Source organism: Schistocerca serialis, chromosome 7 (assembly GCF_023864345.2).
Source record: "Schistocerca serialis cubense isolate TAMUIC-IGC-003099 chromosome 7, iqSchSeri2.2, whole genome shotgun sequence".
Classification (NCBI taxonomy): domain Eukaryota; kingdom Metazoa; phylum Arthropoda; class Insecta; order Orthoptera; family Acrididae; genus Schistocerca; species Schistocerca serialis.
Window position 1 is genome coordinate 467601320 of NC_064644.1, and position 18232 is coordinate 467619551.

Sequence of the window (18232 nt, forward strand, 5' to 3'; positions counted from 1 at the left end):
CGAGAGACGGATGGCTATGATCTCTGGCACGCGAATGTCCACGTAGCATGCACGAGTCTGGGGACCTGCCAAGAGGGGTAGAGGGGGGAGGGGAGGGAGACGGGCGGGAAAAGATGCCAATGGCAGAGGAGACGGGAGTAGGAGCGGAGGAATGGGGGTAGGGGAAGCTCGGGGGAGGAGTGGGGAGAGAGGGAGGAGGGAGAGAAGAGAGAGAGGGTGCCCATAGGAACAAAACACAGGAGGGATCAAAGGGTAGGAGGGGTAGATGGAGGGGAGGAGGGCATCATCAGGGAGGCGGAAGCCACCTTGGGAGAGGGTGTGGAGAGTGGAGAGATGGAGAGCAGGTGGGACATGAAAGTACAGGTGCGGCAGCGGACGGGGGCGGGAGAGGCTGGGAGAGACCAGCGGGTGAGGAGGATAGAGTTTTCGGGAGATGTAGAGGATCAGTATCCGCTAGAGGAAAAGGAGGAGGTGGTGGAAGGGAATTAGGTCGTACAGGATCCGCATAGGGGAGGGGAGACGGATGCGATAGGCGAGGCGAAGAGCATGGCGTTCTAGGATGTAAAGGGATTTGAAAAAGGTAGGGGGAGCAGAGATCCAGGCAGGGTGGGCATAGCAAAGGATATGGCTAATGAGGGATTTATATGTGTGGAGGATGGTGGAGGGGTCCAGACCCCAAGTTCGGCTGGAAAGGAGTTTGAGGAGACAGAGGCAGGAACGTGCCTTGGCTTGTATCGTCTGGAGGTGGGGGGTCCAGGAGAGGCGACGGTCGAGGGTGACACCAAGGTACTTAAGGGTGGGACGGCCATAGATGGTGATGTAGAAATCGAGGAGGCGGAAGCAAGGGGTTGTTTTGCCTACTATGATCTCCTGGGATTTGGCAGGATTGATCTTAAGCAACCACTGGTTGCACCAAGCGGTTAACCAGTCAAGATGGGATTGGAGAAGATGTTGGGAGCGCTGCAGGGTGGGGGCAAGGACAAGGAAGGCAGTGTCATCGGCATGCTGGAGAAGGTGAATGGGGGGTGAAGGCGGCGGCATGTCCGCCGTATACAAGAGGTACAGACGAGGGGTGAGGACGGAACCCTGGGACACACCAGCGGAGGGGAAAAAGGTGTAGGAATTCGTGTTGTGGATGGTGGCGTAGGAAGGACGTAGCTAATAGGACATAGCTAATAGGAAGGGCGAAGGTTTGCAGCTTGAAGAGGAGACCGGAATGCCACTTGCAGCCATAGGCTTGTTCAAGGTCAAGGGAGCGGAATGACGGGAATTAAGCTGTTCGGAGAGGAGATGAGTGAGGTGAAGGAGAAGGTCATTGGAAGAGAAGGACGGCCGAAAGCCACACTGGGTAATGGGATGGAGGCGGTGCTGACGGAGATGCTGGTGGATGCATCAGGTGAGGATGGATTCCAGGACCGTGCTGAAGATCGAGGTAAGGTTAATGGGACAGTAGGAGGAGACAGCGGATGGCGGTTTACCGGGTTTAAGGAACATCAGAATACGGTAGGTTTTCCACAGGTTGGGGTAGTAGCTGGTGGACAGGACTACATTGGAGAGACTGGCCAGGGTGGAGAGAAAGAGGCAGGAGCTTCAAGAAGGTGGCAATAGGTGACACGATCGTGACCAGGAGCGGTGTTGCGTTTTGTGCGGAGTTTAGCGATGAAATCCTGTGTAGTGATAGGGGCATTGAATTCAGTGTGTGCAGTGTTGTCCAAGTGCTGGAAACCAGGTGCAAGGGGAGGGACAGAGGTGTCAGTTCGATCGCAGACATCTGGGAAGAGGGAGTAATCGAACTGGGGATCGTCAGGGATGGCAAAGACATCGGAGAAGGTAGGAGGCAAAGTGATTGGCCTTACTAATGGCGTCAGGGAAGGTTTGGTTGTCATGAAGGAGAAGATTGTAGGGGAGGGGGGTTTATATCCGGTAAGGCGGCAGTAGGCTGACCGGTACTTGGACGAGTTGATAGGAAGGGTAGCGTTTAAACGGGTGCATGTCTGTCGCCAGACCCGGAGTTTCTTAGCCACGAGTAAGTTACGGAAGTGTCTCTGGAATTGCCGGTGGGGTTGTAGTGTGTCCGGGTCACACGTGCGAAGGAATTCACGGAGGAGGAGAACGGCCTGTGGGGATAAGGTTGGATGGTGGAGGTGGATGGCGATAGAAGGGACGTGGGCCTCCACAGCCTCAGACAAGATCTGCTGGAGAAAGGAGGTGGCATGGGTAATATCATCAGGGTGGTTGTAGGTGAAGGGGTGGCCATCGACCTGGGTGGAGAGGGTATCCCGGTAGGCATTCCAGTTGGCACGGGAATAATCATGGACATACTTCAGGGGAGGGTCATGACAGGGGTCAGGGTGGGGGCGACGACCATCTGAAATGGTGAGGAGGACAGGGAGATGGTCACTACCAATGGGGTCCACGACATCCACCGTTATGAAGCCAACGAGGTTAGGGAAGGATAGGGCTACATCAGGATTGGAGTTGGATTCGAGGCAGGTGTGCACGGGAATGGGGACGAGGTCGCCTTGGAGGGAGGAGAGGAACTGATGCCACTGCCGTAACTTGGCAGCGGAACGACTATGGATGTTAAGGTCGGCGGCGATTACATAGGAGGAGAAGGTACGGTCAATGTGAGAGAGGAAGTCAAAAGGAATAGGGGTGTTAGGGTGGACATACATGGTGGTGCAGATGATGGTAAGGGCAGGGAAGAAGAGACTAAGTATCAGGTGTTCGGTGGGGTCAGGAAGGAGAGGTTGGAGCTGAACTGGGATCTGGCGGTGGTGAGTAATGGCAACTCCACCACGCGCTATCAGTAAGGGATTGTTGGCTGGTGAAGGAGGTAGAGCGAGGTGTGAACGGTGTGGTTGGGCTGAAGAAAGGTTTCATTAAGAAGGAAGGCATCCACGCGGTGGGTGGCGAGGGTGTGCATGAAGAGGTTCTTGTTGGTGGGAAGGGAATGGATGTTGTTGAACAGGATATGCTGCTGTCGCGCCATGACAGGGATTTAGATGAGGGTGTCAAGATGGGAGAAGGCGAAATGGGCCTGGTTGTAGGAGTAGGTGGCATACGTTTTTAAGTGGAAGATGGAATGGGCGGCGAGGGATATCAGTTGCAGGGTGCGAGGGCGCTGGAAAGGGTGGACGTTTTGCAAAACAGTGGTGAGGAACCTGATGATGTGCTCAGCGGTGGGGGGAGGACAAAGGGAATTTCCAGGAGGGGGAGGGGTGGGGGCGTCCTGGGGTGTACAGGGATGGTGAATTCAGGAGTGGTCGGAGGGGATCGGGCTTTACTTTTTTGGAAGTAGGTGGGATGCGGGATATTGCAGGTATTACAGGAGGGAGGGGACTGAAGGTTAGGGCACTGCTAGAGGAAGTGTACTTGCCTACAATGCGGGCAGGTGGGAGCCTCGCAGCACTCAGCTGTTGTGTGTGCATTGTAGCGCAGACACCTCTGGCACCGGAGGGATTGAGGAGGGGAACTGGAGGGATCGACCTTGTAGCACTGGTTGTAGAGGAGGGCACCCTCCTTCAGGAGGCAGTCAATGGAGGGGGCGTCCTCTGAGAAACCCCCCATAAGGCGGGGGAGGGGGGGGCCAGTGGAGTTAAAAATGTGGCAGACCACCCGCACCTCCATCGAGGGATGTGCCTTGAGCTCCAGCAACACCTCCTCCTCCGTGATTGTCGGTCTAAGCCAAGTGATCACGGCGGTGAGGGTCTGCGGGCGACGCGAGGGTTGGGGTTGGTGAGGAGGAGATGGAGAAGGAGCAGGGGTGAGGGATGTGTTGGGGCCTAAATGGGTGATGGGGATGCGGGAGAGGATGTATGGTGGGGCTGGGGGAGGAGATGAGAACTGAGTCCCGTCTGGGAGTGCGGAGGGAGATGGGATCTTCAGGGAAGTGTTGACGAAGGAGGAGGGAGAAGTTCCGGGGCTCGAGGAGGGATGGATCGGGATGAGAGAGGAGGTATTTGTAGGAAGAAGGCGGGGAGGAGGAGGAGGAGGAGGCGGAGGGAACAGGGCCAGGCGAGGAGACATCCATGGCATCCTGTGGGGGGGGGGGGGGGAAGGAGGACAGGGCGGGGCATTTTTGGAAGCAGAGGAGGTGGTGGTGCCACTAGGGCATTTAAGGGCGGTGGAAGGGTGAGTGGTGACATGAGGGACGGGAGCGACAGGGAGGTGGCGGGAAGTGGCAGGTCCCGGCGTGGACGCAGGAGTCGGCGCCGGAGATGGCGATGGTGAAGGCAACGGCGACAGCGATGACGGTGATGGTGAAGGCGATGGGGAGAGCTGGGCATGGGCAGTGGCCCGTCGGGCCACCACCCTAGCTGGAGCTGGGGGAGTGGGGGGGAAAGGATCAGAGGTAGAGGAGCGGGAGGAAGAAGCTGGGGAGGGGGCGACAAAGAGCGAAGGCGAAGGGAGAGTTAGGAGGGATGGAAAGAGGGGGGGGGGGGCGACTGGGCAGACCATGTAATGGTGGTGGTGGCGGCGGAGGGCGAAGTATAAACTATGGCAGTGGTGGTAGTTGTGGCAGTGGTGGTGGTGGCTGACATGATGACAGGTAGGAACTAAGACAGTACAGGACGAAAACGAGAGAGGAAAAACCGGGGACGGGCGAAGACGGACGAAAACGGACGAAGACAGGGGCCGAAGTCCCTTGCTGCCGGCGCTGCCGCTGGCAACTGCTGGCAGGAACGCCGCAGCTGCTGCTGTTGCCACGGACGGGGCCGCCGCCGCTGCTGCCGCCGCTGCTGCTGCTGCCGCTCCCGCTGCCGGCTGGACCACGTACTGCTGCCGCTGTGGACTGGACCGCTGCTGCTGGCAGGCCGGACCGCCGCTGCTGCTGCTGCTGCTGCTGCTGCTGCTGCTGCTGGCTGGCTGGACCGCTGCTGGCTGGCACCTGCAACCCTAACGCTTCGATTAGTGAACCAAGTCACGAATCGAAGGGCGGTACTCGTAGCGAGGTAGCGCCGGAGATGCCTCTCCAGGTTCCTGCGCCAGCCTGAATACTGCTTGGCGCATGGCTATGCCTGGCTCTATTTGCAGTCCCGTGTCGAGCGGAAGGAAAGAGGTCCGCGGCTGTAGCGACCTCTTGCGGAGCCGTGGACGCCTCCTGGTGGTCTCTGGGAAGCGTCTGTGTTTCCGTTACGACGGGCCAGGCTGACCCCTTCTCGGTCCGGGGCCCGCTGTACCTGTCGGCTTTGCGGAAAGCGAGAGTTGCAGGCGCTTAGTCTGGACAGAGTATACAGCACTTCTGTTTTCACCTTCATCTGTTAGCCTCTTGTAGCTGACATCTGTCAACAGGACTGCTAACTGTCAGTGATCGTGCTAATCTAAATTTCAACCCATTGTAACGAATCTTCATCTAGGGAGCTATGAACTGTATGCCCTTTAGATTAGATACTCTCTGAAAAAATGAACATTGTTGTTTTTAAGTTCATGTTCCCTGTTAGTATCATTTAGCGATTTTGTTCCAGAAAAGTCTGCTTATTATGTTACCGTGTCTTTTCCTAAGCACTGGACTAATGTGCTCAATGCATACTAGAACCAGTGTATCAACAAAGTCAATTTGTGTTTGTGATAACACCTTACATAACTTCATGTGTGCTAAATATGATTGGCATGTGAGCTTTTCTTTTCTTGTATTTATTACGAATTTCCGTTTCATTCACTTATGTTGACCGATCATGTTCACAAGGTGAGTCACTTTAATTTTGGTTTAATATTGGCTTTAAAATATTTCGGGGTTACTCTCTTAATTAACCACTTATTGTTACATTTTATACTCTCCATGGATTTTATCGTTTTAATTTTGTTTCACTGACACGTCAGAGCTTTTGCCACTACCTGTCATGGCAATATTTGAATCATTTCTTGTGGCTGGGCACACAGCCTCAATAAATGTGAAGAAGAACATTGTTCCACCAGGCCGTATTTAAAATTACTGTACTTCAAATTACAAATTACACCTACTTCAAATCAATCTATCTATCTGACCGCAGTATTGTACATGACTACGCTACACTACTAGCTACTCTACAGATTTCCATTCCACATATTTTAAGCTGTAATGGTGTTTCTCGCCGTTTTGATATTCTGTCCACTATATTTCAACTTTCACTTTTATACTATTTCTCTTTTATTACTCTTAATTGAATAAGATTTAATTCTTACGTTTGAATACACTCAGAAGGTGGGCATTTTCTTATACAATGTCCTGTTACAAGAAATATATCGTTCTAAATTTTAATAATTTTTTATGACAACAGATACATTGTATGACATAGCTTTTCCTGTTCTTTCTCCTGCCACTTAATGTATTTCACAGTAGAACTATATATATCATGTAAAACACTACTGAAATGTTAGCCTTTCAATGTTATTCGTTTTGCCTCAGATCGACTGTTTTTATTTTTACTCAATAGTTCTCTACACTGACAAACTGTTGTCGCATTGCGCCTAGTAAACGTTGTTTTACCAGCCTCTAGTTTTTGGTGTCTGTCGTCCAAGCTGTGACGTACTACACTGCTATTGTCAGGTTTCTTTTAGTTTGACTGTGAACGCATTGTTTTCCAGCAAAGACACTTGGATAATATTACCTATACTTCAGTTTCGTGTACCCAGTTTTGAGATTCAGCTCTATGTAACTGACATATTATAATTACGAAGAACGTGTATGCTATAAATATTATTGTTATGTTTATGAATTACATCTTCATTGTTCTACAAAATGTCCTTTGTTCATTGTTTATGTATAACACTGATTCATTAATATTAAAATGATAAGTCTCCATGTTTTCCATATAATCGTTAGTAGATATACTCAGAAATCGTATCAGCCGGCCGAAGTGGCCGTGCGGTTAAAGGCGCTGCAGTCTGGAACCGCAAGGCCGCTACGGTCGCAGGTTCGAATCCTGCCTCGGGCATGGATGTTTGTGATGTCCTTAGGTTAGTTAGGTTTAACTAGTTCTAAGTTCTAGGGGACTAATGACCTCAGCAGTTGAGTCCCATAGTGCTCAGAGCCATTTGAACCAAATCGTATCAATAGCACTCTAAGGTCCTGGAATTTTACCAATTGCCCGTAATCATTTCCTGTAATCAGCCATACGCAAGAGTCAGTTCTCTGATCAGGTGTGTATAAGGTCGATCTATCAAGGTTTGTCCTCTTGTTGCTTCTGGTTGAATGAGGCGCTTTGATAAGTAGATAAAAACGGGGGGTTCTGGCTCACTGGCTCATTTTCTGGATCACCCCTCGGGTTCCCTCAGGGTTCGCCAAAAACTGAGCCAGTTATGCTAAACCCCCCATTTTTATCTACTCTCATACACATTTTTAGGTCTAACTCACTGTAAAATAATTATTTCATATAAAAGGTGAATGTAAGAAATTGAATTTAACATCATTTTTATAAAAGATGAATGAAAGATGATAAATAAAATGAATTACTGAACGAATGTAAATGATTCATTTCCCCAGGTGAATGTAAGAAAATAAAGAGATTCGTTCTAAAAAAGTGCAAAATATTCCATATCATACACCTGAGCTTCAGGCCTCTGTCTTCTGTACCTCACTTCAGCATGAAGTCCCATCTCTGAATTAACAGAGCTGCTCCATTATTCGAGTTGAAACACACCATTCCACATACAGACAGGTCTCAAACTAGTCTTGATGTTGATAAATCATACAGAAGCAAGAATAGAAAAGGTTCTGTCAAACGGCAAGCACTATCCATGCATAACACACTTGTGACATAGTGAGATTATGGCCATATCCTTCAGGCGGCGTACCTGCAGCGAGTTTTTTCAAAGTAAAGAAGCTTCGAATTCATATTTGGTATCTGGCAACAAAGTTGGTATGAGAGCAAACAAATTATCCATTTATTCACAGATTTATAGTATAATATTAATTAGTATTCTTCAGAATTGCATTTAAACAGTTTTATTAGCTTATCTTCGAAGTTTAAATAATCAATATCGGTTAAAAAATGGTAAATACTTTCGAAAATTTCTATTTTAATCATTTAGAAACTATAGGAAACTGTTTTATTAGCTTCTTTTCAAAGTTTAAATTATAAAAATCCGTTAAGAAATAGCTACAATATGTAAAATATTTTGATACAATTTTCTGCAGTCAGAGGCATCAATTGACAGTTTCCTCGACTGCTGCAAGACAAGTGTAACTGCCAGTGACAGTGACAGAGATAAGGAGGTCGAGTAAACAGAAAGGAGTGGGTAGGCTTCACTGTACCAGGTTTCATCTCGCCTACATTTCCCCTCCAGCTGTCAGTCGAGTTACTACTCTACTCAAGGCACAGACTGTAGCAGCAGCTGCTGCACCCAATGACCTTCAGTATTCAAATAGATCGAATTTTCGCTATTAACAGATTTTAAAAATTCGGAGTGCTAACTTGACGCAGTCAAAAACTGCTTCAGCTGTGGCTAATCTACGTAAGAAGAGCTAATCAAAATTTTCACTTTTAACTTTCTCTATCTCTTTCAAAATGTTTCAGAAATGTATATAGGCATGAAGTTAACACTTTTAGATTTTTTTTAATTTTTCATTCATTTATGAATTAAAAATTAAGAATTACAAAATTTCAGTAAGTATTATGTGCTGAGCATCGTATGTAAGATTCTTCTTTCCATACATAACTACATATGCTAATGTGTCTGCAGGAATTTTATCATTAAAAGTTGCACATAGTTTCATACTCGTTGTCTGTGATGTTACAGTATTCTTTCTTTGAGTCATATTAATGACATAAATCGGATGATTCGTTACGAAGTTATGTGAACTAATATCAAGATCTTCTTTCAGTTGCGTAACTCGTTTAAAAATTGAGAAATGCATTGCATGGTTTGAGAAAATTATTTGGAGGGTTAATATTCCACATCTCCTGTGGGAAAACTTCGTTGCTTTTATTTTTCAAATATATATGCTGTAGGTCAGCGTGATCGAATAATGAAGAGTCGACTAACTCATTATTCTTACGAATTGACAGAAATGTAACAATTGCGAAATATGGCGTATCAAATTGTAATTCCTGATATCTAGTTCAATATTATTCTTAGCACTCAGTCTTGCAACTTCTACAGTTTGTACTTCATTAAAAGATATCGGAAGTTTTAGATTTTTCTGTATATTTTTCCTTTGTTCTAAATCGTAATGTGGCTTATATGTAACAATTGGTACAAGAATTTCCATGTATTCTAGAAAATTTTACCTTCTTTTGGAAGAGTGTCTTTTATTTTAATTCCATCATCTTTCTAACCAGACCATCGAAGAAGAGAATCTCCAGCACTCGATGTCCATGTAAAAATTACTGTTAAATCTCCCTACCACATAATTTCCTTATAATTTTAAGACTTCCACCAAGAATTGATAATGGAGAAAGCACTTCATTTTTCTTACTCTTTATTTTTCCATAATTAAGAATATGCCTTTACATACCTATTTTATCTTCAAGAGATCAAGCCAAATGTAGTAAAATCGATGAGGAAATAAAAGGATGCTTTATTCCTGACAACACTATTTCCCTGCTTTATGGTTATAAAATCAAATAGCTTTGCAACATAACTGTCGATTAATCTTTTGTTTGATTTTCCATAGTAATGGATAATCTGTGCCATCACTTCGAATAATACTGAAATTCATGTTTAATTGTGCATAATTGGGATGAAGCCATCCATCACCAATATTTATATTAGTTTCAGTATCCTTGTTGGGCACATTTAAATTATTTTTAGTCCTCTCATTCACAGGGAATGAGTAAAACTGATAACTCTCGATTCTGTTTGTGACACAGACAAAGACTGCATTAGCTGTTGCTGATTTATTGAGGAAAACATTTATTAAGACATTTTCAAAACTACTGTTACAGTAGGTCCATTGAAGTCAAACAGATTATCATTTTCATCAGTAACTATTATTCCTCAATTTCGAATTGGATCAAAAATTGGAATATTTACAGGATAATATGATTCGTGAATTATTGGTTCAACAAATTCAGGATTAGGCTTGAATGAGGTAATAACATTAGTTTCTTGACGAAAAATTATGACTATGCTTTACAAACATCCCATCAGCCAAATTAAAATTTATATTTATTAATTCATATGCAATAATTTTCGAAACATCGTTAGCAACAGTCTTTTCATTAGCCTCAACAATTTAATTACTAAAACCAAGCACACTTCCAGTACTACCTTTTATATCCATGTACAATTTTACATCACTCTCAATAGTAATCCTGTTTAAAATTTCATCTGCTTTAATGTGAATATTAGGCTTTTTCGAATGAATAAATTTTTTCATGTTTTTCCAACTATACTGACCAGATGGAATTTCTACTGTTTTTCAATGTAATATTTGGAGTTAACAAAGTTGAATAGAAACCAACTAAGGAAACAGTAATATAACTGACTCTTATCGGTACAGTTAATCTTTTTTCAGAAAAGAAGAATTAACACTCAAATTGAAATAGATGAGTCATTTATGTTAATAAAAATTTATTTAAATAAATGACAGATTGGCAACTAAACATAAGAATTCCAGAAAAGAAATAAAAAATAAACATGGTAGACTTTTATCTAATTCTATTCAATGTGCAATTGTACAGCTAAGCGATTGTAGAAAAACAACATTACAGTTTGATAACTACATCCTTGCCCCAAGATGGTTAAACTGGAGTAAAATCAATCACTTGTACATTTATTCAGAAAGCTTAGCTCAACCAAAATACTGAGGATTTATAAACAGGTGTGAAAAAATTGAAGATAAGAATAATGAGAAGATTGCTACTTTTACTGACAATAGTGAAGAAATTATTCCATTAGATCAATGACAAGAAAATTCTGTAGCGATATTTCATGACTTCATTCTAGAAGATTAACATATAGTTTGAAAATATTTAACTAGAGGAAGATATAAAGGAATACACTGTTTTTATTTAATTCGCACTTACTCAAATATACCGAAACAATTAGTCAGAGGCATCCTCAGTTCTTTAAATATTTTTCGACAGGATGATACAAATTTAAATCATTTTTACCATGAATTTGTTGGAGGCAATTTAAAGTTTGATGATCTTAAAGAAATGTGTATTAAATGTTGGAATGATGAATTGGGATTTTTTATGCTTGACATGACAAGAAAACCAAATGGAGGTAAGTTCAGAAATAAAATAGAACATTTCATAACAACATAAATGTTAAACATAAATGTAAATCTTAAACATAAATGTTCAACATAAACATAAGACTTTCAACACAAATGTTAGAGATGTTTACTTAATGTTTTTTCTTATTTAATAAATGTTTGCAAAATGCAGTCTGGAAGTTGTTAAAAAAGCTAAGCAAAATAGAAAGACAGTTGAAGAATTGAAAGAACAATTCAAGCTTAGGATAAAACAACCAAGGAGAGAGGATGAGAAATATGAAGAAAGAAGATCAACCAGTTATTCATGCTATTGAACAAGTGAAACAAGGAATTGAAGGTTTAGGTGACAAGTTTTGAAAGCAATTGAAAGAGAAGTTGAAAACCAGATTATTCCATATTATCATCAGACAGAAGTGAAAAAAAGGAGACACAGTCTGGCAGTCATCAGGATGAAGCTAAAAAATAAGTGATAATCAATGAATGTTACAGTATATAAATCATAGTGAAGATAGTTTTCAGTCTGAAACTGTTGGCATGTTTAAATATGTTGGTATGTTACCAGTTGAACTCAATGGAGATAAATTAAAAATTGGTGAAAAGAGATATGATGGAACAGATGGATTAATGAGTCTTTTTACTGAAAAACAGATTACTCTGGATAATATGGGTGAAAATGTGATAGTGTAGATCTATAAAATTATGCAGATATATTATTCAAATCAGGAGCTCTGTATTCTGAAAACAGCGCAAATAAAATAAAAATAAGTATAGGTAATAAATATAAATATCTGATAAAACCAAATGTTTATGATAATTTCCCAAACAGAAGAAGACCGACTATATATCCTCCAGATTATTCCCATCTTCTAGATCCTTCAGATTCTTCAGATTATTGAGATACAAATTCACCTGAAGGCAGTTCTGAGACTGCTTCAACTGTCGCTAAGAAAAAAGGTAAGGATTTAATAAAGAAATATACAAAAAAGAACCACATTAATATCTTTGGACGAATGTGAGAGGTTAGCTGTAATTCATGGAGAAGAATTATCTGAAAATTATAATAATGAAGAAGTTAATATAGCAAAGATGTTAACAAATAAATTCAGTAACTGGAACGCTAATGGCAACAAGACAGAAGATACCGCTGGTGCACAGGAACCAACCACCGGCAATGAACAAAGAGATGTTACAGCAGTTGAGGTTTCGAAACAGGTTCACTGGTTACTTAATTCCAGTATCCAGGTTCGGTGGGCGACGAACTTTGCAGCTCCCGCAGCTAGTGCCTCACAACTCCGAGCACACGTGCACGCCGCCAGTAGCACTGGCCTGACCACATGCCGCGGAGACTTCCTCACTGCTCTGTTGCAACTGACCGACTGCCAGCACACACCACCACATGGAAAACGTAGCGGTCACACCCGAGATGGTGCAGCAGTGTTTGTATCGATAAACGCTGCTGCTGCCACTGACAAAGACGGCACATTCGGTCATAACGAACAGAGGCTCAGGTCATCATTCCCCAATCGGCTCTTTAACACCGCATTCTTCAGTTCTCCAGCTCTGTATTCCACTGGTCATTAGGATCAATGGCGTTCATACCGAAGCATTCGATTCAGTGATTATCATGATGCAGTGACATCCATGTATCACATGTTCCAGCACTTCTCGTGAACACAGGGCTTGCTGTTCCCGTGACGGCAGCGTCAATGTAACCATACCATGCCACTCGTCGGCTTTCACATTGGCCACCTACCACGTCGCTGATGAGGATACTGACGGTCTTTCAACACCAGTACCTCTCGCAGTGCTGCCTGCCCTAAGATCATCGTCTTTTCTGGCTGAGAGCGATATTCAGTGCCTCTGTCCCTGATAGTCGCTGCAGACACATAACTTCCGACAGTGTGGTACATCGTGATGAGTCTCCACTTGTTATCATCGTTTTCCGGAGCGGGTACGGCGAAGCTGTAACACACAGTGGGGCAATAATCTCACGCTACGACTCTGCCTGGAGACTACAGACGTCAGCCAGCAAGACTTCAGCTGTATTGCCAGAGCAGAAAACTTGGCAGCTGAGTAGAAAACAGAAGTCAGCAGAATTTCACAGTGTTACTGAAACTCATCGTCGTTCGAGGCTGACGGGAAGGCACAGAGCTGTAGATCTGAATGAATAAACCTTTATATACTGATTATGTTTCACTTGCGCTGAAAAATGCTCTACTGGTTCCCCAACACCATCCTGACAACGTAGAAGTGTCACCACTCGACATGCCAACTACACACAACAAAAAAAGTTTTGCATCACCTCGGTTTCGAGTGGCAAGTATTATTTTGCATAACAAAGTATCGGCTAGTACAAGGAGGTTGATTTGGGTAACCGTGGATGTCGACGTACAATAACGTGTATTCTGTGTGCTTGAGCCACTGCAGGGTTGTGAAACTTTAGACTAAAAGCATTGTTCTATATACAGAAGAGTAGCGTTCGTAACCAACATAAATGGTAAATCTAGGGTTCTGGTGAGGTTGAATAATTTTGGGATGGACAATGTGAATCTCCCAAAGGTATTAATAGTAGCAAATGGAGATAAATTAAAAATTGGTGAAAACAGATATGATGGAACAGATGGATAATGAGTCTTTTTACTGAAAAACGGATTACTCTGGATAATATGGGTGAAAATGTGATAGTGTAGATCTATAAAATTATGCAGATATATTATTCAAATCAGGAGCTTTGTATTCTGAAAACAGCGCAAATAAAATAAAATTAAGTATAGGTAATAAATATAAATATCTGATAAAACCAAATGTTTATGATAATTTCCCAAACAGAAGAAGACCGACTATATATCCTCCAGATTATTCCCATCTTCTAGATCCTTCAGATTCTTCAGATTATTGAGGTACAAATTCACCTGAAGGCAGTTCTGAGACTGCTTCAACTGTCGCTGAGAAAAAAGGTAAGGATTTAATAAAGAAATATACAAAAAACCACATTAATATCTTTGGACGAATGAGATAGGTTAGCTGTAATTCATGGAGAAGAATTATCTGAAAATTATAATAACGAAGATGTTAACGAATAAATTCAGTAACTGGAACGTTAATGGCAACAAGACAGAAGATACCGCTGGTGCACAGGAACCAACCACCGGCAATGAACAAAGAGATGTTACAGCAGTTGAGGTTTCGAAACAGGTTCACTGGTTACTTAATTCCAGTATCCAGGTTCGGTGGGCGACGAACTTTGCAGCTCCCGCAGCTAGTGCCTCACAACTCCGAGCACACGTGCAGGCCGCCAGTAACACTGGCCTGACCACACGCCGCGGAGACTTCCTCACTGCTCTGCTGCAACTGACAGACTTCCAGCACACACCACCACATGGAAAACGTAGCGGTCACACCCGAGATGGTGCAGCAGTGTTTGTATCGATAAACGCTGCTGCTGCCACTGACAAAGACGGCACATTCGGTCATAACGAACAGAGGCTCAGGTCATCATTCCCCAATCGGCTCTTTAACACCGCATTCTTCAGTTCTCCAGCTCTGTATTCCACTGGTCGTTAGGATCAATGGCGTTCATACCGAAGCATTCGATTCAGTGATTATCATGATGCAGTGACATCCATGTATCACATGTTCCAGCACTTCTCGTGAACACAGGGCTTGCTGTTCCCGTGACAGCAGCGTCAATGTAACCATACCATGCCACTCGTGGGCTTTCACATTGGCCACCTACCACGTCGCTGATGAGGATACTGACGGTCTTTCAACACCAGTACCTCTCGCAGTGCTGCCTGCCCTAAGATCATCGTCTTTTCTGGCTGAGAGCGATATTCAGTGCCTCTGTCCCTGATAGTCGCTGCAGACACATAACTTCCGACAGTGTGGTACATCGTGATGAGTCACCACTGGTTATCATCGTTTTCCGGAGCGGGTACGACGAAGCTGTAACACACAGTGGGACAATAATCTCACGCTACGACTTCGCCTGGAGACTACAGACGTCAGCCTGGAAAACTTCAGCTGTATTGCCAGAGCACAAAACTTGGCAGCTGAGTCGAAAACAGAAGTCAGCAGAATTTCACAGTGTTACTGAAACTCATCGTCATTCGACGCTGACGGGAAGGCATAGAACTGTAGATCTGAATGAATGAACCTTTATATACTGATTGTGTTTCACTTGCGCTGCAAAATGCTCTACTGGTTCCCCAACACCATCCTGACAACGTAGAAGTGTCAGCACTCGGCATGCCAACTACACACAACAAAAAAAGTTTTGCATCACGCCGGCCGAAGTGGCCGTGCGGTTAAAGGCGCTGCAGTCTGGAACCGCAAGACCGCTACGGTCGCAGGTTCGAATCCTGCCTCGGGCATGGATGTTTGTGATGTCCTTAGGTTAGTTAGGTTAAACTAGTTCTAAGTTCTAGGGGACTAATGACCTCAGAAGTTGAGTCCCGTAGTGCTCAGAGCCATTTGAACCATTTTTTTTTTTTTTGCATCACCTTGGTTTCGAGTGGCAAGTATCATTTTGCATGACAAAGTATCGGCTAGTACAAGGAGGTTGATTTGGGTAACCGTGGATGTCGACGTACAATAACGTGTATTCTGTGTGCTTGAGCCACTGCAGGGTTGTGAAACTTTAGACTAAAAGCATTGTTCTATATACAGAAGAGTAGCGTTCTTAAGCAACATAAATGGTAAATCTAGGGTTCTGGTGAGGTTGAATAATTTTGGGATGGACAATGTGAGTCTCCCAAAGGTGTTAATAGTAGCAAATTCATAGATACTCAATGAGGATGATACGGATAGATCAACAGATAATCACAGCCTAAAGCAAACCGTCAGTGCATCTGTGGTATATGCCAAGGTTTGTCATTTGAAATAGAGTGAACTCGAGGTCATGGTCATTTGTTAAAACACACAGAATTGCTAAATTCAGATAATTTGTTGTCAGCAACACACACGGTATCACATTCCAACAGGTGATAGTACACCAATCTACAAAAAACCGTACATAATACCAAAGCACATACAACAGCTGGTAGATGAGTTTATAGATCAACAGCTAACAGAAGATACTGCCAGACATAGCATCAGTCCCTGGTCAGCCAATATTGTCATTGTATCAGAAACGTCATTCGATGGAACCAAGAAGAACAGATTCTGTTGTGACTACCATTTCCTAAACGGACGGAATGTTATACATGTTTATCCAATGCTGAACATAGTGGAAAAAATATACAACTTGGCTTTCTTTTTTTAATGAATTTTAGAAGTTGTTAGCACCAACTTGAAGTATGTCCAGAAGAAGAACCTGAAATAGAAATCGCAACACACTCACGTCATTGTCCGTGTCACAGTGTGTCATTTCGATTAAAAAAATCCCCCTGTAACGTTCCGACGATTGTTAGATGCGATTGCTACGCGGAGTGGCCGCGCGGTCTGAGGCGACATGTCGCGGATAGCGTGGCGCCTCCTGCCGGAGGTTCGAGTCCTCCCACGAGCATAGGTGTGTGTGTTGTTCTTAGCATAAGTTAGTTTAAGTAGTGTGTAAGTCTAGGGACCGATGACCTCAGCAGTTTGGTCCCTTAGGAATTCACACAGATAAATTTTTTGTTAGATGGGGTGCTTCACAGGCTGAAACCAAAGATATCAATGAAGTATATTGGTAACGTATTAGTTTATCCAAGAAATTTAGGAGAACATGTTAAATGCCTGAATGAAGTGTTCTGCCAACAGAGAACAGCATCAACTTATAATTTGCACAGATAAGTGTCAGTTTTCTCAAACAATAGATAATTACTAAGGGAATATTATTAGTTAACAGGGAGTGAGGACGTTATGTGCGTGAGGTTTTGTAACACCATAGACAACAAAACAGTTGCAAACGTTTGTTTACCCGTGTAACAAGTATTGTAAATTTGTAAAGAGATATCCTGAAATTGAATAATAGTTAACTTGGTTATTTTGCGTGGGACTTAAGTCTGAATCGACAGCAGAGCGTTAGGAAGCTTTTCACAAATTAAAGGAAATGCTGACACCAGATGCTGTGTAAGAATTCCTTCATTTTGAGAAGCAATTCACACTTTCTTATAATGCTGTACCAGTGCATTAGGCTCCATTCTGAGTCTGAATTATGGAGGGAAGGAACAGATGGTGGCGTAAGCATCTCGAAAGTTGACTAAGGCTGGACAAAATTACTCAACAACCGAAAATGAAGTATTGGGAGTAGTATGTAGAATCTCATACTTTCGCTGTTATTTGTATGTTTATAAATTTTAATTAATATCAGATCATGCATCCTCTAGGGAGCTGTTAGACCTAGAAGATCCTTCAAATCGGTTAACAAGATGTGCATTCAGACGAGTCAGTTTGATTTTGAAGTGGTCCGCAAGCCACGAGTAAGCACACGATTGCAGATATTTTAAGTAGTAAAGGAGCTGTATTACAGGCATTAGATAAGCGTCCAGCAAATTGGAAAAAGGCACAGGCACCTGACAGTAAAGGTCAATTGTTTAAAATGCAAGGTCAGTTTGTAACTCAGTAGGATTTCTCTGTTGGCCTGCGAAGAACGTTCATTCGTCATGTTTCCTGCAATGCTCACCCCCGAAGTATTACAAGAGGCACATGACCGTGTGTTTTCAGGTCATGGGTGATACTTGCAGGAGAAATAGGTGGAAAATGTGGCGTAGTGATATGGAACATTGTGTTAAATCTGCATCCCATGTGCACAGAAAGCAGGTTTCAGTCATCAGTTAGCACAGTCACAGAGTTTACCAGATGCTGCAAAACCATTTCATATGGTAGGTCTTGAGGTGATAGGAACTTTCAACAGAAATCAAGCTGGTAAAAATCACGTTCTCATGATGACAAGTCATTTTTCGAAATGTCTAGTGCTGGTCATATTTCTGGGTCAGGCTGTTACATAGGCGATGATAAACAACTGGTTACTAAATTTTGGGGGTTCAGAGAGAAAATCACAGATCAAGGGACTGACTTCATATCTGATCTGATGAAACATTTATGCTGTCTATTACGAATGTACAGATTATATAACAACTTGTTCCATCCAAAAGCGAATGGACG